Source organism: Myxocyprinus asiaticus, chromosome 1 (assembly GCF_019703515.2).
Source record: "Myxocyprinus asiaticus isolate MX2 ecotype Aquarium Trade chromosome 1, UBuf_Myxa_2, whole genome shotgun sequence".
Lineage (NCBI taxonomy): Eukaryota > Metazoa > Chordata > Actinopteri > Cypriniformes > Catostomidae > Myxocyprinus > Myxocyprinus asiaticus.
The window spans coordinates 19,056,332-19,079,889 of record NC_059344.1 but is presented as its reverse complement, the minus strand read 5'-3'; the positions used below and the strand labels follow the sequence as shown (position 1 = coordinate 19,079,889).

The 23,558-nt window shown below is 40.0% G+C and overlaps 1 pseudogene; it reads right to left on the bottom strand.

Moving 5' to 3' along the window:
- Nucleotides 1–23,558, bottom strand: part of LOC127439638 (dynein axonemal heavy chain 2-like) — a 124,001-nt pseudogene that overhangs the window by 87,971 nt on the left and 12,472 nt on the right.

Below are 23,558 nucleotides of genomic sequence, written 5' to 3'. Positions count from 1 at the left end.
TAGTCTACAAAAGGAATCAAATCTACTCAAATACTCTTAAGTGCCTATTCACTCTATTGTTTGATATGCTGCTTCACTCATGTGCCGTCTGGTGTCAAAAGCCATTCACGCATCTGTCCAAACTAAGATATTCCTATCATCAGTCTTTTGTCTTTATTCCACCCATTTACACTCTTTTATACACCCATCTTTGCAATAGTTTCAGTGTCATCATAAATTACAATAACAGAGTGTCATCGTGGCGCATATTATGGCCACAAATAGCCTGTTAGTGCATTAGCACCATGAATTCAGAATGCAACCAAGACAAATTATGCATTTTCTACTGCATATATATATATTTCTTTAAATCATCATCGAGAGGTTAAAAATAATCTTTTATGGATCTCATGTGAATTCTATTCTTAGAAATAAGGCATGAAGTCTTTGATCTTACATTTTAATGTCACATTAGTTAAGGTTTTACATGTCTTGAGCATCCTTATTTGTAAATGCTGCTCTAAATGCCTCCCCCTACAGAATGTCCGCAAACAATATGTCGCTGCGCAGCTGTTTTGAACTTCTTATTGGCTCTGAGTGAAGAACAAAGAAGAACTACTCCGTGAGTGTGCTTAGGCCTTTAATGTTTTTTTTTTTCTTAAGCAAGATTTTAATTTGAAAATAACTAATATTTCAGGCAATGTTTTTTTTTTTTTTTTTTAATTACATTTTAGTTTTATAATGAAATAAATTAATATGTTGGCACAATTATATTATTGTCTACAAAACTAAATTCAAACATTTAAGCATATGCCTTCAAATCAAAAGATTTATAAGATCATAAGAAACATTTCAGTCAAGTGTTTCAAAACTTTTGACCGGTAGTGTGTGTGTGTGTGTGTGTGTAAATATATATATATATATATATATATATATATATAATGTTTATTTTGTAAAATTTTGGGACAAAATCAGCTTATCACAAAAATAATGTCACAATACTAAAAATCTTCATATTGGTCCTAATAGTTTTATTTTCTTTATGCAAATGATAGTTTCTTACATTTTCTTTTCATTTTCATTGAAATTCTTCACATAATATTCAGTCAATACCTGATGCATTAAGGGCAGGACATAACAAAGCATGCACACGCTTGACATAGTACTGTGATGGGTTTGTGAGGTGGGATATACAATATCAGATCCGGAATCAGGAGTAAAATAATCCAGGGTGGGCTGCATTGCTGGATGTAGAGTGTGCTGTGTATGGTCTGACACAGTACCTGTTCAGGCATGAAGATTCTCTCTAAATTGATGAGTGTGAGGACTTTGTTGTCATCCATTACAGAGTTCATGCTCTTGATCCACAGAGTGTCCACTGGCCCATCAAACACAATCCACTTCTCATCAGGCTTCTCATCTGAGCTCGACCACAAAGAGAGGAAGTGTTAGCGCTTCACTCACAAACACACAAAGGAATGAATCTGACTTTCCCAATGCACCCTGGATCTCGTTGTCTCTCTATTTTTCATTTTTTCTTTCTCTTATTCTCTCTGTCAGTCTCATTTCCCGAGTTCTGTTAAACAGGCACCAGAGAGACTTGCAGGCAATTGTGGTGAAGCCTCTAATTGAACATTTATCTTTCCCTGTCCCTTTATCTGCCCATGTGTGTCTCATTTTCTGAACTCAAAACAATAAAAACAACACAGCGCGTGGCCCATCTGTCTTATACACACACACTCCGACTGGAAGCAGCAGGCCTGCTGGCTGCCTGTGTAAGTGTTTTAGACCAGACCTGTCACACACAGCAACAGGAATTGTCACATCTCCTCTAGGCCATCTTCCCTCCCAAACGAGAAGGAGGGGATTCAAGCAACAGACAGCAAATATACTGAGCCACTGCAAACTGTGATTAGACTGCTCACACTATACATCACACCGGCATTCACACAAACATCATTTCAAGCCCAATAAAGGGGCCCCCAATGATAATGGCCCCTGGAGTAGAAGGAAGGCATTAGACTGAATGAGCTTCAAAACAGACAGAACACTGTAGGCATGCAAAAAGGGAGACAATGATTGGTTGGACTGAATGACTGGCATGTGTCAAGAGCAATCACAGCTGGTTTCAGTGCCACATGCTGCCGTGGTAACCTGTGCAGGCTTGAAGCATGGTGGCGGGGAGAATGCCGTCGCTCCACTCGGTGCTGCCTTGGTCGAAACGGCCGTACAGTTCCGTAAGGGCTTGGGGCTGATAGGAACTCCTGTGTGTGAAATGGAGAGAGCTACCACTGAGTTTCGCTTATACAGTATGAGAGCGGAGGGCAGTTCTGAAAATCAGAAATAGATATGGGCAAGGAGGAGAAAACAAAACAAAAACTGAATCGCAGGGGAGGCAGAAAAAAGAGATCCAAAGAACATTAGAAAGAGAATCCTAACAAGCCAAGGTATCCATTCATTTTCTGCATTACCTATAGTAGCTAGCAAGAGCTTAAAGACTTCATTAAAACATTAAAAAGCATCAAAATCTGATGGGATATTGAGTGAAATGTTGAAATGCACTCAGGCTAAATGTACAAAATACAGAAGCTCCAAAGAATGACTGAAGCAGTTGATTAAAGAATGACTAGGGAAGGTTATTTGGTAGCAATCATTTCTCAACTATCTGATTTCCTTATTAATCTCTTGAGTAGAAGAAAAAGAGACTTTTTACCAAATTATTTCACACCTGATCATACTTACACCCTCTGTGTGTGAAAAATATAACCCTGACTTTTTGCAATGTCATTCTTTGTTTTCAATTCTATTCAGCATCAAGGATCATTTATGCGATTATTTGAAGTCTACAACATTCAAATATTGTACACAGTCTTTAAACGTAAAAAGATTTAAACGTAAAAATAAATAATAAAAAATAATATAATATATGGGAGGTCTGCAAGTTGTTTTCAATACTTCCGGTCCCCTAGGATTGGCCACATTATGCAAACTCACTGACAAGCGGCATCTCCTATCAGATATGTTTGCATCGGCTCCAGCATGTTTACCTTCCTTGTGGTATGAACGCTGCTGACGTGACGCGCATCTGTGGGACACCCAACAACTTACTTCAAAACTTGCTTTTGGCGCCCCTCTGTGGAGATCACACCTGGAAAATGGAGCTCACACGTGCATATACGCCAAACCAAACTTACTGCTTTGGCCACTGGGGGCAGTGTTTCGAATTTCGTTCAGCACAGACTGATTTTAGCTAAAAAAGAAAAAGTCAATCTACTGTTTCTGATTTCACTGTGAGATCAGTTTGACATTACAGTAGGTGGTACCTTGAGGTCCACTTGGTTAGAGTTGGGACAGCAACTCAGCATGAAAACTGTACACAGTGACTACGGTTACATGGACACCAGAAAGTGGCTTATTACGAGAAAACAGCGTTCCCGTTTACATGCACTGTTTAAGCGGCGTACTCTTTACTCAAGTATACATATGGCTCCATCAGTAAGCAGCTTTCTCCACAGCAACGTCATTTTATTGCTACGCTTGTGTAAACACACATGGCATCCAAGGAAGTCTTCACTATTGTACTCTATGTTGATTCGCTTTCTTTCCAGATATTCCTGCTGTGTTTGTTTCCTTAACTTACTATCGTGAGTATTTTTCACTAAAAGTGTGGGTTTCCCTCTTACATAAATCTCTTGGATTCCCCCAATGCACACGCACATATATGTGGATGTTAGGGTCCGTCGATATTTTACAATCATGTGTAGAAATGGGTAAAGTTTATGTGTATGTGATTTTCCCACTGTACTCCCAGAAATGTTGAATTCTTTCCGCTGTGTTGACATGTTGTTGGGTTCCATCCTATGACGTTTGTTGTGCCGGTCTGTTCCACGCACGCGCACTCTTCAAACATCCATCAGAACGCTGCTTATGTTTTTACATGACCACAATAAGCTGCGTTCTCCTGGAGAAACCTAGATATGTTAAACCGCTTTCTCTTAATCCCTTAAATGGCGTAAGGAAATCAGTATTCTTGTTTACATGACGTTTCAGAACACCACTTTCTGCAAAACACTGGAATAAACAGTTTTCTTAAGTGCATGTAAACGTGGTCAGTGCATTTGCTGTCCGGGGCAGCAACAGCGCTGCCTTAAAAGTGCAAAATACAGCTCATGCTGAGATGCTGAATAAACAGTGAGATGCAATGCAACTGTTAAAGAACTCATTCCATGCAGTTAAAATGCCAAATATGCACATGACTAATAAAGTCATGAAGACAAACTCAATAAAGAACAAAATAGCGCACTCAGGAGCACAAAGTAAGAGAACGTTGCTTGCTTGAGCCTAACATTATTTAATATACGTATTAATGAACTAGCAACCAGTTCAAACTGCAGGCTGTAGCTTCTGGTCTCACTCTGTATGATTTTATACATGACCTAGTCCTGGTCCTGGTTTACAGCAAAGGCTGGACCTACAGTACAAGAGCAGTACTGCCCGTCCCCCTTTACCCTGGCAGTAAACCTAAAAAATGCAAGTATGACCTTCAAGATCCAAATCTATGTGAATAAAAATACATTCACATTAGGAACAAATCACATATTCATAGGGTGACCAGATTCCTGCTTGTGGAAAACGGGACAGCCCCCTCCCAGCAAAAATGAAATTGACGTATCCTTACCTATGCGCAGATCAATGCGAATTATAGGGTGCATTCGCATCTGTAACAGTTGCCACCTTGTACTTTTTGCTGGCAGTAATTTTTCTCTGTGTGCACTTGTCTTTCAAGAGTTTATCGTATAAATGCAGAGCAGTCCAGTCCAAAATTAAGATGTACGAAAAGCATTGCCTTCATGACTGTTACACTGAGTCGAGATTTATCCGGTGTCCATGCTGCGTTCATTAATGAGAACACACGCTCCACAGATGCAGATGTCCCTGGCAGGCATAAAACAAACTCCATGACCTTGGTTAAGACTACGACGTTGATGGTCTTGCCCTCCAGCTCAGGAAAAACATCTGCCCATCTCTCAGACACGGCCATCTTGTTCATGTTCCACTCAGAGATGCAACGAGTGACAATGTTTTTCGTGCAAGCCCACTAATCAAAGAGCATGGTTTTGTCAATCAAACTGAAAGTGGGGATTCTGGAGTAGAAGTGTTCGAGGCTGCTCTGAATGTCTTTCCACTCCGGGATATCTCTCAGTAGGGCCCACTCAGGTTTTTCTGTGTTCTCAAACGAGCGGCTCCAATTTTGGAGGTAATCCAGCAATGCTGAATAAAAGTTTCTGACTGCACAAAAGAAATCATCCACTCACATGTCACCAGCTTCAACTAGGACATTCAACTGCTTTTTCATGTCAGAGGGTATGAATGATTCCTCCAACCTGGCCTGCAAGACTTTTCTCAGGTCATGAATGTGCAAAGCTATGGCCGTGCACAACAGAATGATAAGCAAAATGTCCTTCACTTGCGTGCACCTTGTCAGATTCGAAACTTTGCTTCACAAAAAAAATCACTAACGCTTGTGTGTGGCACAATTACTTTTAGCAGCATCCACACGCTTTTTTGTATGAACATGCTGCGCGATGTCTGTGCGGCCTCCATGGGTGATGGAAAAGCGAGCTCCACAAATCTCACACCTCACTTTACTAGGCTCTGTCTGTGACTCCTTTTTTTGAAATGTAAACTCTTTTTGAAGAGCCTCATTAAATGTACATGCACACTTCCTTGACATTTTTCCAGCTGCAATTTCATCTGTGTGCTCTTTCAAACTGACTCTTCAATCAGTTCACTAACTGGATGTCTATTGATAGGGGATTGTGATTGGATAGTTTAATCCAATCATGTACTTCAAATAACACGGTGTGATTTTATTGGTTTTACAAGCCGTATCCTTGGCTACCTTTGATTAGAATACTCACGTGAGTCTCTTCAGAAGCGATGTGATAGGTGTGGATGAGAAACAGAGAAACAGATCACTTTCACATTCTTCTTCTTGTGTTTTTGGTGATTCACATTATTCTCTGCATATCGCCCCCTGCTGTCTAGCACAAAATGAGAAATATTGATCTGTTTCTCACCCACACCTATCATATCACTTCTGAATACATGGATTTAACCACTGGAGTCTTATGGACTACTTTTATGCTGCCTTTATGTGCTTTTTGGAGCTTCCTGCCAAAGAAAGGAAGTCATACACATCTGGGATGGCATGAGGGTGAGTAAATGATGAGAGAATTTTCATTTTGGGGTAAACTATCTCTTTAAAGTGATAGCTCAGCCATAATTTATTCTGTCATCATAATTCTGTCATCATTTCTCTATCCTCATGTTGTTCCAAACGCTTTGTATTATGTGGAACACAAAATATGTTAGACAGAATGTTAGGGACTGACAGTCTCGGTCACCATTCACTTTCAATATATATATATATATATATATATATATATATATATATATATATATATATATATATATAAACATTCACTGAAAGTAAACAGTGACGCAAACATTCTGTCTAATATCTAAATACTTTTACTTCTACTTGAGTAATTATTTTTTTTGAAGTAATTGTACTTTTACTTGAGTACAGTTTTTGGCTACTCTACCCACCTCTGCTCACGTGACTGAGAAAGCCGCTTAGGTGATAGAGAAATTTTAGGAGAGGGGAAATATGGGACAAAACACGATTTTTTCAGAATAAGTTGGGACACTAGAAAAAGTGCCTAAATACGGGACTATCCCGGGAAACATTTACCCTACATATTCATCACATTACAATTTGGCCTGAAATTTAGACCCACAGTCAACTTCACCTGCAGTGAATAAATTGAGAAGAAATGCTTGCAGGGCCTTTTGTGTCATAAAAGGCATTGTCCTGTATAGATTCCAATTAAAAAGAAAATATTAAAATCAGTAATTGAGGCCATTGCTTTTTATGGCAGTGATATGTGTGGTCCACTAACCGCCAACTGAGACCTTACATGCAGAATTCGGTATAAATTACCTTGAAAGTGCAATGGAACACCACAAATAATACAGAATTAGACCAATAACTTTTGATTATGAAACACATTCTCCTCATTCAGCTGGTAAGACTTTGAATCCTCAATTGAAGAATTTCAAAAAGTTCCACCAATATCTACCACATCTATCTACATAATGAGGTTCAATCCTGTGATGCTAATTAGACTACACCAAACCGAATCACAAATGAATCATTTAAGTTTACGGAGTAACAATTTGTACCCCAGTGTAAATAGCATCTGCCACACAGTGCAGCTATTTGCATCCCAATAATCTGGTGAAACCACACGAATATACAACAAACTAGACAATAAGTGTCACTGCAATGGCATTGGGTGGGGTGTAAAGACGGTGTGTAAATGTATAGTGTTGACCTAGCGACCCCGGTTTGATTCTGCCTTTTGTCCCACTCTTTTTCCCATCCAATTTCCCGTTTCCACTCTTAATATTTCCTTTAATTCTACTTAAAACAATAGATAAAAATTTATATAAATGTTGATTTCATCGCAGTGATTTGGTCATAGTGAATGTCAGGGAGTGCAGAAGGGTTTGATCTGAAGGGAGGGTCTGTCGATTGCACTCGTTCTAGTGGCTCGGCATCGCTTGTGTGTAGATTGCATCAAAACAGTCATGTTGTAGTAACCCTGTTTTTTTGGCAGAAACCATTGTTTTAATGCAGTTAACCGTGGTGTGACTACAGTAATATGGTGGTAATATAGTAACCATGGTTAATTTCGTGGTTACTGTAATTTTACAACAAAATACTATGGTGAAACTATAGTTACTGTAGTAAAAACAAGGTTATTTTTTCTAAGGTAAGGTTACGGTTAGGTTTAGGAGTAGGGGTTAATGTAGTGTGTCTGTGGGACTCTAAATAAACACAATAAACACACTGCAGTGATGCAAATAGTATCTGACACTCTTTGCACCAGGGTGCAATTTAGTATCTACCATTATTTGCACCACGGTTGGGGTTCAAATAATATCTGACACTATTTGCACTGGGGTGTAAATAGCATATACCATTATTTGCACCATGGTCCAACATATTGGGAAACCTACACAAAGTCACAGAGTGAAATGCAATGCTATCTGGCCCCACAATGTACACCTGTGAAAAATGAGAACCTCTTTAACCAGGTACAGATTCAGCAAACAAAACCTACCAATACAAATAAGATGGCACAGAAAAATATGTAGAAAAACATAAATGAACATAAACAATAAGATAAATGGCTGTTCCTGCAATGCAATAAAAAAAAGTGAGGATGAACAAAGTTCAATGAAATGTGAGAGTACTTATTCCAAATATCCCAAGCCTACAAAACAACACACAACTTCCCAACTATTAGAGGAACAAGAAGTACCAAGTACCAGCAGTACAGTATATTTCCCTCTACCCAGGCTTGGGGAGTAACAGATTACTTATAATGGCATTAGGTAATCAGGATACAAACATTAGGTAACTGTAATCCGTTACTGTTACATAACAACCCATCGTAATCAGATTACAGTTACATTTTAAAAAATTGGGACGTTTTAATTTCTGACATAAGAAATAGTGAATTTTCCTGACATGAAGTGATACAGACAGCTGTTTGTTTAGAGTAAGAGATGGTTTAGATGCACGTTCTCTTTGGGTTCTCTCTCATGACTCACTTGAGTCAGGAGCGCATCCTTCTGTCGCATGCGCAAATAACACCTGTCTCACATCAGCACTCTGCTCTCGAGGCAAACAGTTGCTTCATCGCATGGTCAGGGAAGAACGTGCATTATTTTCTTGGAAATGTTGACATTATTCGCTCCTTAAAAGAGAAAAGTGAAACAACATTAAAAGTCAGTGGAATTTATGCCTTGCAGCTGTGAAGATACTCTCATTATCCAAGGACCTGAGAATTTGAAGGAAATAAGAGCCACACAGAAATCACATTAGCTAGGTTAACTAAAATTAGTTAATATTAAAATGTGTTAAAATTAGTTAGCCTTAGTGCTCAAAGAAATCTGTGGCCCTCATAATTTGGCGGGAGCAGGAATAGCTGCCAATACTGACACGATTTGTGCATCATTGCTGGTATGGCATAGAAATCCCCTGGTTTGCATGGTTGCAAATGCGAACTTTACTATATTAGCGCGGACGTCCTGTATGTTGTTCCGTTCCATACTGAAGCTAAAAAAAATTTACTTAAACTATCATTTAAGTCATTTTTTTTTAATACAACAACAATACAAAAATCAACAGAAAAACTACCCCTGTAAAACCTGCTTTGACTTTCTCTCCTTTCTCACCTCTCATGATTTTGCATCCCTGATCATTATTAACAAATCCAAATTGTACACATAAATACCATATTAATTGAAAATGTGTTTTAAGTTTTTACGAAAGAAAGTTCAATGAAGAATTTATCTGATTTTGATAAATTATTGTTGAGAACAGTTCAAATGTCTGTGTGAGGGAAACATTCTGGCAAATGTAACATGTCCAACACTTATAGTAATTAGGAATAAGTAATTGAAAAGACACACTAAATGTTTAAATCTGTTTTCATCTATTCTTTAAAACTAGATTTTGTTTTATTTTTGGAATCAGAACTTTCTTCCCCTTTAAAATCCTCCTTAAACAGAAACATAAACATAGAAATCAGCCATAAACTGTTAGCAGGTGATGTTTGACTTTGGATCATGAGCAAGCAGAGGAAAGACTCTCTCCAGCATTTAATTATGACAATAATAACGATGATGATGATAACATGTGATTTACCTACTGAATACAGTCTGAAGTTAATGAATAGTGCAGATTACAATTGCCTATTCACAATAACTGCAATACATGGTAGAATTACACTTTGCAGTGTTTTTAAATCTGAGGTATATCAGATTTAGTTTAATGTTATCCAAGACATAATTCAGTGCATCTGTTCTGATTATATTTGCTTTATGAGAAATTTTCTTTTTCTGTAGCAGACAGAGAACTGGTTTCTCATTTTCTGTTTTCTTGGTAGGGTGCAGTGTACATGTTTTTTCCCCCTTAGATATAACAGCTACAACAGTTCTCATAATATTACTCAAACATGTTCTGTTTGCATTCAAGGCATAATTTAAAGTTGACTTTATTTACATATGTGTCCTTGTGGTAATCCAAAAATAATGAAAAGTAATCTCATTAAAAAGTACTTTCATATATATATATGTATGTAATTGGATTACATAACATTTATTGTTAAATAATCAGTAATCTGTAACGGATTACATAAAAAGTAACCCTTCCAATCCTGCCTCTACCACTGTATGAACCATCAGTAACTTTAATGCTGTACTTCAATGCTTTATTATAGGCTATGTTTTACTTTATTTTATATTATTTCTCCCTTTATTATTATTTTGCACTTTTCTCTTATAATTACCATCTCATTCTCCATTTTGGCAAATATACCATAACTTGCCATGCCAATGAGGCCCTTTGGAACTTTAATAAATAAACAGGGGAAGTGTTTTCAATAGTCCAGGAAGAAGCTCAGAATGCAGGGGTAAAACAGAGTTTTGGCTCTCACACACAGTTTCAAAGGAGCACAGCATTACACAGACACACAAACACACACACTTGTGTGATAAACTCATGAAAACCAGCTCTAGACAAGAAGAGTCCAATGAGAAAATACTTCTAGCCAGCTCTTCTAGACAGAGAGAAATACCAGAGAGGGTGAGAGCAGGACTGGCACAATATCCTGCATATTGTCTTTTGTTAATTTCTTTAATTTGTGTACTTGGTTGTACACTATTTTCATTGTCTGCAGCTAATGTAGTTGGGTGATTTTTCAATTGCATTTCAGGGCCCATATTTATGAAAAATCTTAAGGCTAAAAGTAGCTTTAGGAGCAACACTTTTAAGAATTTTTTTAATATTCTAACGCTAATTGTAGGACTCTTTATTATCTAGGACTCATCTTAGAGTATAATTCATGGAGCATTTTATTGCTATAAGTAGCTCCTAAAACCACAACAACTTAGAAGTAATGAGGACTCCGAATCACAAACGATCTAAAGTAAGGCTGCTGTCGTCAGTCCTTGCTGCAATCATTTAATGTATCAGAATATTATAATGACATTTACCTTTTAAAAGTAGTGAGGCAGATGTTTGTCGCTTTAAGTGTGCAAGCTGCTCTTTACTGAGATCACAGTTTCTAACACTCTTCAATATTTTGCGAAATCAAAGGAAATGCCACATTGATGTAGAATCATACAGGTATCTGTTTCCATGCTTCCTTTTTCACTTAAACGGTGACACCGTCTCAAAATTCCCCTTTAATTATGTGTTTCCATTTAAACTAAGCAAGAAGCAACAGCTGCTCTTGTGTCCAGTTTGCCTTCATTTGTCATTTCTTTGGTGTGGGTTCTGTATTATCCATAGTCATTTTGTGCTTGTAGGCTTTTGAAAAGCCGATTTATTACTAAAAAAGTATAATAATATGCACTTTCCGCTATCTGTCTATAATGAATTTGTTGACAATTAGCGGTTACCTATCTACCAATCACTTTCCAACACTACCAAATCCACCTTCCTCTTACCTTAAAATGTCCTTTCTCTTAGCAGTTTTTTGATATAGGTTTTTAGCAGAAACTCTTATTGGAGAACTCCTAGTGGTGAGATAAAAATCTTTGTGAATACAGGCTCAGATCATCAGACTATCACACTAGTAGACTTGCCCTCCCATGTTAATTCTCATTTCCATGATAACCAAATGTTAACTTTTTTATGAAGAAAATTATAAAATATAATATAATAATAATAATAAATAAAAAAACTCAATTGTTCCCTAAATGCTTTGCATGGTGGTAATGACAGAATTATTAAGGAAAGTGAATCTTTATTTTTACAAAATTGTACAAATAATGTCAATATTACACGAATGGAAAACAAGATTTTTTAAAAAGATTTAAGAATATTGTAAGTGCGGGGCCTGGGTAGCTCAACGAGTATTGACGCTGACTACCACCCCTGAAGTCGCGAGTTTGAATCCAGGGCGTGCTGAGTGACTCCAGTTAGGTCTCCTAAGCAACCATATTGGCCTGGTTGCTAGGGAGAGTAGAGTCACATTGGGTTAACCTCCTCATGGTCGCTATAATGTGGTTCTTGCTCTCAGTGGGGCGCATGGTGTGTTGTGCGTGGATGCCGCTGAGAATAGCGCTACTTCTCTGCGGTAACACATTCAACAAGCCACGTAATAAGATGTGCGGATTGACGGTCTCAGACACGGAGGCAACTGAGATTCATCATACGAGAGACAGACAGACAGACAGACCAGTGGATCATGTCCGTGTGACAACACATTTTGACATTCGCTACAATGAAAAACATTTTTTTTTAAAGAGAACAGTCCATTTGGATCAGCAGAACTGTGTGTGGTTGGGCTGTGAAGGGGATAGAGAGAGGTTTAATTCAGAACAGGTCTGTGCTGCGTGTTCAGGCATAAGGGGAATTAAATGTAGGGCATGAGGGCATCATCATCAGCCCCGTGTGCATCAGATTCTGGGCAAGAGAGCGTAAGAGACGATGACACACATTCACATGAATGCACGGAACACATGAGCACAAAAACTGACAAAACACACATGCGAGCACACAGGTATCGCCACCCACCTGCTGTTTCAGCAGGTTGTTTACTGATCAAAGGGAAAGCTAGAAAAGTCAAGGTGTCTGATTACTGGAACTCCATTTTCTTTGATACTCAAGAGATTGGCACAAAAACACAGAAGGTTTGTGAGCAGAGACCACGCTGGACAGGATGGCAAAAAGCAAACCAATCAGAACTCACAAACTACAACCATCTGCACTCATTCTTTGCTCTTTTCCTTTCTTTCTTGTTACATTCAGTGTCTCGTTATCTTTCATCTGTCTCTGTCAGCGCTTCAGCTGACGTCACAGAACGCCTGCTATCAGTGACTGACTACTGCTCCCCCCTTTTTTTTTTTTGATGAGCACAGACATTTTAGGTGAGGGTTAATGTGTGGCGCCACTAGAGGAAACAAATAGAATACTGCATATAGCAATACTGGCTCAACCAAGGAGTTCTAATATTCCTGGAGAGAAGAATCCGTTAGCACCCCCATTTATTTTTATGGCGTTGCTCGGCTGGGGCGCGACCCCCTGGAAGTATGTGATTTGAAGGCTGCCTTAATTGCTCATGGGTGTTCAGTTCAGGTGTCATGTGACTGATTTCTCGTCAGTGGCAACAGATAGGAAAAATAGTCTGTTAAGCACTTTTAAAGGAATATTCTGGGTTCAATATAAGTTAAGCTCAATCAACAGCATTTGTGGCATAATACTGATTACCACAAATAACTTTTTTGACTCGCCCCCCCCTTAAAAAAACAGTGAGGCACTTACAATGGAAGTAAATGGGAGCCAATTAAAATACTCACTTTTACAAAAGTATTGCTACAAGACATAAACAATATGCGTGTTAACATTATTTTAGTGTGATAAAATCACTAACCTTTTCTGCGTTAAGGTATAGCCAATTTTACTACTTCATTGCAATGACGATGTAATGTCAACAAACCCTAAAACCCTAAAATGACTGTAAAAATTGTGTTTTAAACAACTTTACAGCTCAAATAACACGAGTTTTAACAGAACAATTAATGTAAGTGCTTTATTTAATTATAAGCTTCACATTTCTGCCTTTCTTTTAAAAGAAAAGGAGGGACGATTCGAAATTAACTTTTGTGGTAATCATTATTATGCCACAAATGCTGTCGATTGAGATGAACTTTTATTGAACCCAGAATATTCCCTCAAAGTGCCCTTAAAAAACATCTGTTACTGGTAAAACGTAATATAATATAATATGATATAATATGATATGATATATTATAATATAATATATAAACAAATATTTAGTCTGATCACACAAAATGTTTGAATGGCTGCCAACGGGGAAACATGTTTTTTGGCGCCATTTGGTTTAGCTCAAGCATCTACCAGTAGAGGCTTACAGGGTTATGGCCACCAGCCAATTCCTGACCCCCTGGGCTCTGGCTTAAGTTTGGGATGGGACTACTTGTTTTACTGGACAATGGAAGACAGGGGAAGTGTTTGGGAAATCTGTTTGAAATCAGCCATTATTTTAGCATTTCTGTTTGGTGCAGTTAGTGGTGCAGAAATTGCACACTGCCCCTTTTAAATCTACATCTACACCCTCCCTCATCCATTCTTGCCCCCGTCCATGTGGTAAGTACCTGCACAAGCCGCTCTCATGAGGGAGGAGAGGATGCCGTCCGTCCACTCAATGGTGGAGAGGTTGTATTCTTCGTACAGCTCTCCAAGTCTCACTGCCTTGGGGTTTAGGGGACATTTCTAAAGGGTCATTAGCAGAGATCAGAGGTCAGAGTAGGAGGAGAGGGATTGAATCAACTGAGGGGGCGGAATCAAACAGTGATGATATCATACAGTGGTGAGAGCCTGATGCACAAGAGATTCAGGGGTGTGTGTGTGTGTGTTATATGGAGTGGAGATAATAAGGAAACAGGGGGAGGTGATGTTTGCATGGGGAGAGAGATAGCTAAGCACCAGAAATAGATATGCAAAGAGGAGGTATCGTGTCAGATATGAAAGAGTGAAGAGACAGGCATTGAGAGGTGGAGAGACAGAGGGACTGAAAGAGAGAGCGAGGATGCAAATAGAAATTGCAATTTGAGTCACAGAGTGAGCAGAGAACAAGATGGACCCCCGAACTGTAAAGAATTGGCAGAATGTACCTAGAGACATAAATCGACAATAAGTTAGACTCTCTCTCTCTCTCTCTCTCTCTCTCTCACACACACACACACACACACACACACACACACACACACACACACACTCATATACTATTACTAGGACACCAAACCCACACACATGGGTACCACAGGTACCAAAACCCACAGAGAACTGGACAGTGACAGGGACAGGGATGAGGGAGGGAGGGAGAGACAGAGCGAGAGAGAAAATGTGGTTATTATTAGAATGGAATATTATCTCATTACTTTCTGTGCAATATGTATTCTGTATACCTTTTTTTAAATAATATGTGAAACAGCATGCAGTGCGAAATGATAAACATTTCTATTTTTTTCTATTTGTATATGATAAAGATGACCTCATTACATTGCATGTTTAAATCAGTGAGTGTTGACCAGTTATCATCTCGGAAATAAAAAACAATAGTTTTTAGACCATGTAGGTGTGACCATATCATTATATATCCATTCCCATAATAATCAACTAACACTGGGAAGCACCTGTCTGTAACACCAACCTGGCCTCATAGACAAGTTTATATACCTATACTTTTGCAAAATGATTTTTATGTGACATGAGCTGTGTCCCAAACAACACACTATACACTATGCCCTTACAAAATATACTATGCACTTAACCATATACTGTATGAATTTTCAAAGTGTAGTATTATCCCAAATGGAACACTTAATGTTTTTTTACTACTTGGAAGCGTTTGCTGTTGAACAGATGAAGGAAGTGATGTTTCAAGCGCACGAGATATGTTGCCACTAGCTTTAGCGCGTTAGCCGACCTCAGTTCAACACTTGTATCTTAAAGGTGCTATGTGTAATATTTTTACTGTACTAAATCATAAAATGACCATAATACATCATTAGAGAATTAGGAAACATGCTAAGTTGAAATACTGTCTTCTCCGATAACAATGCTACAGCAAGTATATTTTACTTTGAAGTTTACATTCCGGGCCGGGATTTCTGTTTATGTTTTGGCCTGTGTAATCCTGCCCACTGCCCACTCACCAATAGTATTTCGACGCCACGGGGTTGCCAGATTTGAACAAGTTTGCAGGCAAACAACACTGCATGCTGCAGCCATGGAAGCCAGCAAACTAACTGGATCAGAGATAACAGATTCCACCCGACCTAAGAAGCCTCACCATCCGTCTAAAAACCAACATGACCAGAGGCGTAGTAAAACAAGAATAAATACTGGAGATGCCTTTGGAAGATAGAGACAGCTTAAAGCCCAGAAATCCTTTAAAACGGATGCTGAGTTGGCTAATTTGCATGTCAACATTCTGGCAACCCGCTTTGTGTCTGGGGCGGGACAGACAACTCTCCAATATTTTGAATTTAGACTGCAGTACCCATTTCAAATGCTTGTTGTCAATCTTACATATAGCATCTTTAAACAAGGTACATATTCACACAGCTTGGGGTGATGGTAAAGCATTGTAAGGTGCTGTATCTACTGAAATTTTGTTTACTGCCACATTATTCATTATTTACAACTGTTTTGTCAGACCAGCAGCACAGCCAGGAAACTCCGCCCCTTCCGCTACAGTATGTACAGCAAGCCGCGTGTGCTGAATGCATGAAGTGTCCAACATTCCACACTCCGTTTTGATGGTTGAAAAAGTGCATCATCCAGATACTTAAAGTACACTTCTTTTTTCAGCATTTTCAGTGTTAATATACTACTCACACTACTTTATAAAATGGCATAGAACAGTGCAGAAATGTGCGGTTGGGTACGCACCTTTGGTGTAGATATATCTGAAATAAACACCAGAGGCACTACAACATCAATAACTTTTCAATCTGCACCATGCTATTGTGCAGAATGAAATATAATTTTTTTGTTTTCTCCCCTTTTTCTCCTCAATTTGGAATGCCCAGTTCCCAATGCACTCTAAGTCCTCGTGGTGGTGTAGTGACTCGCCTCAATCCGGGTAGCGGAGGATGAATATCAGTTGCCTCTGCGTCTGAGAACGTCAACCCGCACATCTTATCACGTGGCTTGTTGAGCGCGTTAACGCTGAGACATAGCACGTGTGGAGGCTTCACGCTATTCTCAGCGACATCCACGCACAACTCACCACGCGCCCCACCGAGAGCTAACCACATTATAGTGACCACAAGGAGGTTACCCCATGTGACTCTACCCTCCCTAGCAACCGGGCCAATTTGGTTGCTAAGGAGACCTGGCTGGAGTCACTCAGCACGCCCTGGATTTGAACTCGAGACTCCAGGGGTGGTAGTCAGCGTCTTTACTCACTGAGCTACCCGGGCCTCCGTGAAATATATATTTAAACATTTACATTACATACCCAGCTACAGTTACAGGCTTATTCAAGCACAATCAATTTGTGCTTTAGCTCAGCTGATAGAGCATTGCACTTGCAACACGAGGCCTTGGGTATGGGTCCAGAAGCGCACACGAGTCGACACGTGAGCTGAAAGTGTCAAAGAAGCAGCAAAAAATGGTGTAACTAAGGGTATGACACATCAGTCAGATTAACTGAAGGTGTAAGGTTTCGGGTAGGGAGGTAGGATTTGTTAATTTACAAATCGATAAAGCATTAACCTAAAAAACCTCATCTGTTTGGAAGAACATATAACTTGCTTTATCGCCACATAGTGGACATTTCACCTCGGAACTTCCACGATATGTGTAATAAACCACGTAATGTCATTTTGCAAAAATGTCACATACATTTTTATAAGATCAGGCTGTGTGACACAGTTTACAGAAAATATTATAGTTTTCTGCTTTGTGTGGATTACTTTTAAATTGTGCTGCAAACATACCGCCGTATAAGCAGCATAGTATAATTTCAATATTGCTGACATATTTCCACTGTTAAACAGTATTTACCATCATACCACCCAGCCCTATACAGAAGGGGAAAATTTGGATGCCAGCTGAACAGAGAAACAAGACATTTTGATAACACCAACAAAGCATGAAAAACAGGTCTGTCTGAACTCACCTGGATCTCTCTCTCTCACACACACACATTTCAGGAACATTATTAAAGAACATCTTAGAAACACAATACTCCCTCACACACCCCCTACCCCACTCTTATAATTTTACCCACATCAGGTTGAGACACGTGAAAGGATTTACAAAGAATGAAGGAGAGATATGAGAAAAGGGGGAAAACAACAAAAGTGAAAACAAAAAAAGATCAGTACAAACATAGACGCTAAAAACAAGGCTTTAGAGACGAGGAGTCTCAGCCAACTGAGTGAAAACATGTCTGCGTTTAAAGCACAGCATGGATTGGTGCTCCTTTAGCTGCAGCCAAGCCAACTTTGAAAAGAAAGAGATCATAAGCACTGGCAATTAGTGCTAGCTGCCGTCTCCACTACACCATCATTTTCAAAACACCCACGAGTGAGCTGAGAGTCTGTCTGGGGTGGGGGGGGGGGCATTGGATGAGTATTAAGTCCTTGTTTTTTACACACGGTAAACAGTGAAGAGTGTTTAAGGGAAACTCTGTTGTCTTGGCGGTGAGAGTATCAGGCGTTGAGTTAGCGCAGTCGCTAACGGCGGTTCATTTTCATGCTAATGAAGTATAGAAGGTTGGCATAGCCTTTTAGGCTCTAGAGCAGCTGCTGGAAAGACATTTGTTTCAGTGGCATGATCTTTGCTCTTAAAACTACAGTACTTGTGTATGGAGGAAAGCTCATTTCGAAAAAGAGACTGTTCTCCCTGTGTATAAAACCAGCCAAAGGTGGTTTGCTGGTCTCAGCTGGTCTAGGTGGTCTCCCAGCCTGGTGTTTAACTGGTTTAGCTGGTCTCCCAGCCTGACCAGTTAGTAAAGAGCCCCAAACCCCTCTAAACCATTAAACTAGACAAGCCTAACCAGCATCTCCATGCATGGGGACCAACTTAGGCTGGTTTAAGATTTTTTTTGGCACGGCTGTTATGCAGGAACCTTGCATTAACCTGTTGATTTATATAGCAGGTCAAGATAAAAAGCAGCTAGATAGTGATCCAGAGAAAGAGAGAGAAAGGTATGGAAAGAAGAGACAGAGGCAGAGAGAAGGATGGAGGCCTCACACATATGAGGTTGAACCCCGCCTCTCCGTTGCGGTGCAGGGTGCTGAGAGCGTTCTGAAGGGTTCTCCACATGACTGTCTTGCCGCTGCCTGTCTTCCCCACGATCATCGAGGAGTGTCAGGAGTTTTTGGTCTCGTGCAGTTGAATTAACTTGGTCATGGTGAAGGGGGTCACCTGGAGACCACTCTGACGAAGATCTGCCTCTATAGCCTCTCTTAGCTGAAGATAAAAAGGCAGAAGGTGTGAGAAGGACAGAGAAACATCTATGTTCTGATATCCGACTAGATGCTAATTGCTTCAGAGTGTTACATAAAACTTTCTAAGATGGAAAAACAGCCCTTTGGTGTAGGTAAATCCCACTGAGCCACTAAAAACAAATGAACTGGCAAAAGGTGGGCGGTCATCTTAATAAAAGCACCCGCTGATACTGCACCTCTGAGTAAAGCTGCACCAACCAGAACTGCTCCAGAGGCACTAAAGCAGCCATGCTAAACTCTCAGGTTAATTTAATCTCCTTCTCTCAGTTCTCTCTCGACTCGTTAAACAGATGGAGAGGAGGAATTAAGGAAATGGTTCCGAGGCGTTTGTGCTGGAGTAAGTCAGAGATGAAGATGCAGGATGGGTGATATAAAACAGCAATAAAAACAATGCATAATGTGCATAAGCTGAGGCAGGGAAGGAGAAAATGTACTCCTTTGCGTGCTTTTTTGTCCCTCTCGCTCTTGACTGTGGATGGAGTTGGAAGCAGCAGAGCAGACGTTCAGAAGAGTCTGCGTTATATCTTCATACCTGAGTTACAAACACTATAAACTCTGTCTCCGAATGCACATTTCTCTCACAGACAATCTCTTTAAAGAATACAGAAAATTTCAGTAAATGGCTCTTTTATTTTTAACCCTTCTTGCATCATACAGTACATACACTTTATGTAAAAAATCTTTGGCTATATTTTTACATTAAGTCTATTTGAAGTTTGTTCGTCGCATTAATCAAAACAACAGAAAGCAGTTCACTGAGAGATTAAGCCAAGTTCTGAAGTACTTGAAGAAGGTTTTCAAATATTTTAAGGATCAAATATATCAAATACTTCTTGGGCCCAATTTAAAGAGTGCTATGCCTTAAAGGTGCTGTAAGTGATTTTAGCGTTCTGAAGCTTTCGCGTGACTGAGCCGCTTAATTGGCCACGCTTCCTCATTCCAAAACCCCGCCTCCAAAGATTATTTGAGATCAAAACTGAGCACAAGAGCAGTATTGTTTGTTCTTGTGGCTGCCAAATTCAACAGTGGCATTATAGTGCCAAACAAACATTGTGAATCATAGACTAAATGATCTGCTTCAAATACAACACTATGAGAACAAGCAAAATTATTGACAGGTGAAAAGTATCAATGTCTGCGGTCTGCGGACACATTTTGGTTTGCTGTTTTACAAAGTCTACAGCTGTCACAGAGATATCTCAGGACACTTATTTTAATTAATATCTTTAAGGGAGTAGGAATATTGTTTACATACTTTTCCATGAAAAAATCGCTTACAGCACCTTTAATCACAGCACTATGCAATATGCTATGCGTGCAAAGTCAGTGGGCATGGCCATGAATTTTTGTGCAAGCATGTGCTAAGTCTAGGTGCAAGTGGTTTGACAAAATTGAGCATATAAAGCACTAATGGGCTGGGTCAAGTGCAAATTAATTCTAAGGTTCTTCTACGGTTATTGCACTGTCTGCGTCCTTTTATGTATATCAAGCAAAGACGATATAGTCGTGCTCTGTGATATGTCGCCTGTGCTGCTCCAGACCACGATCTATGTGTTGTATATGTTCTCTATTGGCCTCTCTGGTACAATTGGTTCTCGTCCTGCTCGCCCGTGTCTCACCTGCTTGAAATATGCTTTGCTTCTCTCCCATTGTTCATTGTTTTGTAATGTATAGTTGTTGTATGTTTCTCTGTACAAAGTTTTGTTTAATTTCTATACAGTGTCCTTGAGCTTTAGAAAGGCGCTTTACAAAATAAACTATTTATTATTATTATTATTATTATTGAATCATATTTATCTACTGATGCACAAATCATGGTGTGATGAGGAGGAGGATGCACGGCCAGTGCTGAATCAGGTGATCAGCGGGAAATTGAGATAAAGGGGAGCCAGAGATGCCAGTTCGAGAGAGAGACGCATGTGTGTCTGTGTTTGTTTGTTAAATTTGACATCAAAACTTTATGTTTACTGTTCAGCTGGTTCCTGCCTCCTCCTTGCCCATCCTTTACCTGTTACAGTGGTGCTGAAACCCGAGAGGGAGGAGGGATGCACTGTCGCGGAGTCCTCACCGCTGCCATCTGCCAGGGGAGCAGACGCGGCTTTCTGCCTTGGGGTCGCTGCCGGGCGCCGAGAGCCAGAGGAACTGCTGCCGACTGCCAAAGAAGGAGAGGAGCAGTTCCATCCGCCAGGGGCCGGAGGACTCGTCGGGGGAGGAGCGAGCTGTTATCCACCAGAGGAGCAGTTGAGGACCGGGCGACAGCATGTCCGGGAACCGGCAAGCAAGTTTTCCTCTCTCTCTCCTCTCTCTCTCTCTCTCTGTGTCTCCGCTCACCCTTTCCCTCTCCCCACGCCTCCCCTCGTCTCTCCCCCAGGTTCACAGGAGGCGGGGTGGACCACTGGCTGACAGAATGGCTGGAAGGGCAGCGTCTCCCCTCCAGAGAGATGCTGCCCTTCCAGCCAGAGTAGGTCAGTCCGGTGGCGCCCCAGCCTGAATCGGGCAGGGGAGGAGTGTGACGAGGAGGAGGGTGTGGCCGAGAGCGAGGAGAGTGAGATAAAGGGGAGCCGGAGATGCAAGTTCAAGAGAGAGAGAGAGACACACGTGGCCACATTGCATGTGTGTCTGTGTTTGTTTATGTTTGTTTTAAGTTAAGTTTGACATTAAAAATGTATGTTTACTGTTCAGCCGATTCCTGCCTCCTCCTTGCCCGTCCTTTACCTGTTACACATGGCTAGTGTTAAAAGTGATCGATAGCTCTTTGATATCATCTGCTGGTGTAATCCCCAAACTGGTTCAGATGAAAAAGAAAGAATCACTGCTGTCTACCAATTTAGGGTGTGAAGATCCATGAGTTTTTATCAACCACATAAGAAAAATGCAAACTGCAAATGCAGGAAGTGATTTTAAACTTTGAGACGAGATTAGATGTGCTTCGCAAACGTCTTAGCCCAATGACTTATTTAAAAAAAAAATAGCTAATTGCCCTTTGCGGCACTTCATTAGCATACTATACCCCCACAGTTTGCAGCATTCACCCACAGACATCGCAAACACTCCCACCCATGCACATTTGTTTTAAGCACAAAAATTTTGCTTAAAATTAGTGCTCTCACGAAAAATGGATAAGATGTAGTGCACAGTAATTGCGCTTAACTCTGTCTCTAGTGCGCTCATGAAAAAACAGCCTCTTTTGTTTACATTATTTGTGATTTAAATGATGCTTTCTTATCCAAACACCTACAGTACAGGAACCAAAGGAGAGTTAACACTGGATGACAAGAGGAGTGTTTGGGAAACCTGATTGGAAACAGTCATTATATTTGCAATTCCGTTTGATGCTGCTGGTGGTGCAGAAATGACAAATTTAATCTTAAAGGTGCACTCAGTAATTCAAAATCCAATACACTTTTTGTCAAATTCTGCAAATATCTCCTCATAGTCTGCTAGCTGTCAGTTCTATGTGTGGGCTGAAAATAAATCTAGTATTTGTACACAGCCCTGGCTCTGTAAATGGGACAAAAAAAAAAAAAAGTAGAACAGACCGATCCACACAACACTACTCCAGCCAATCAGCAACAGGGGTTGGATCTTGTATGTGCACAGGATTGGGGGTGGGGGCAGAGCAAGAGGGAAATTCATAAGAAGAGCAATGGCAAATCTGGCTGATGCGAACTTTCTAAACTCCAAGGAGGACACATGGCTGAGAAACAGACCAAGAGAAAAAGGTCAGACGAATATAAACTAAAAAAGAAGGATTATGATAAGTCGAGGGCTAGGAGTCATGTCAACATTGGCGAGGCTTTTCAGTGGCAGAGAGACCTCCGAGAGGTAAAAGAAGTAGATTCAGAAGTTGCTCTTTTTCTTCTCGATAGGTGGGTAATATAAATTTTGCTATGTTTCACAGAACACATATGCTGTTGTTGTGATGTTAGATTTAGTAGCAGGAGAGTTGTGAGTGTCTGGAGCTGGTGTAGGTAAAACTATATCGTGTGCATGAATTTGGGGGGGCGGAGCTTCCAAAGGAGCACTGAAGGGAGGGGTGTGTTTGTTTTGGCAGTTGAGTTCGCATATCAACAGTGTTTCTCAGGAATCGCTGAGTGCACCTTTAAAGGGCAAAATTTAAAGAGTTAGTTCACAAAATTTTCACCATTTATCATTTCATCACCTTCATGGTCTGTGGAACACCAAAAGAGAAATTTTTAATAATTTATGTTGTTCTTTACGGTGTAATAAAAGCATAAACTGACAAGCTCAAATGCTGCGCCATAAAAGTACAAAAAAGCACAATAAATGTGAAAAGAAGCCAGGTTTGATGTCTTTGACACCAAATGTCATTGGTTCTTCTCACGTCTTGTGACCAGTTGTTATGGCGTGGAGTTTGAATATGCGGGAGTGCGAATGGGATTTGAGGGATAGGGCAGAGGGGAAGATCTGATGAATTACAACTT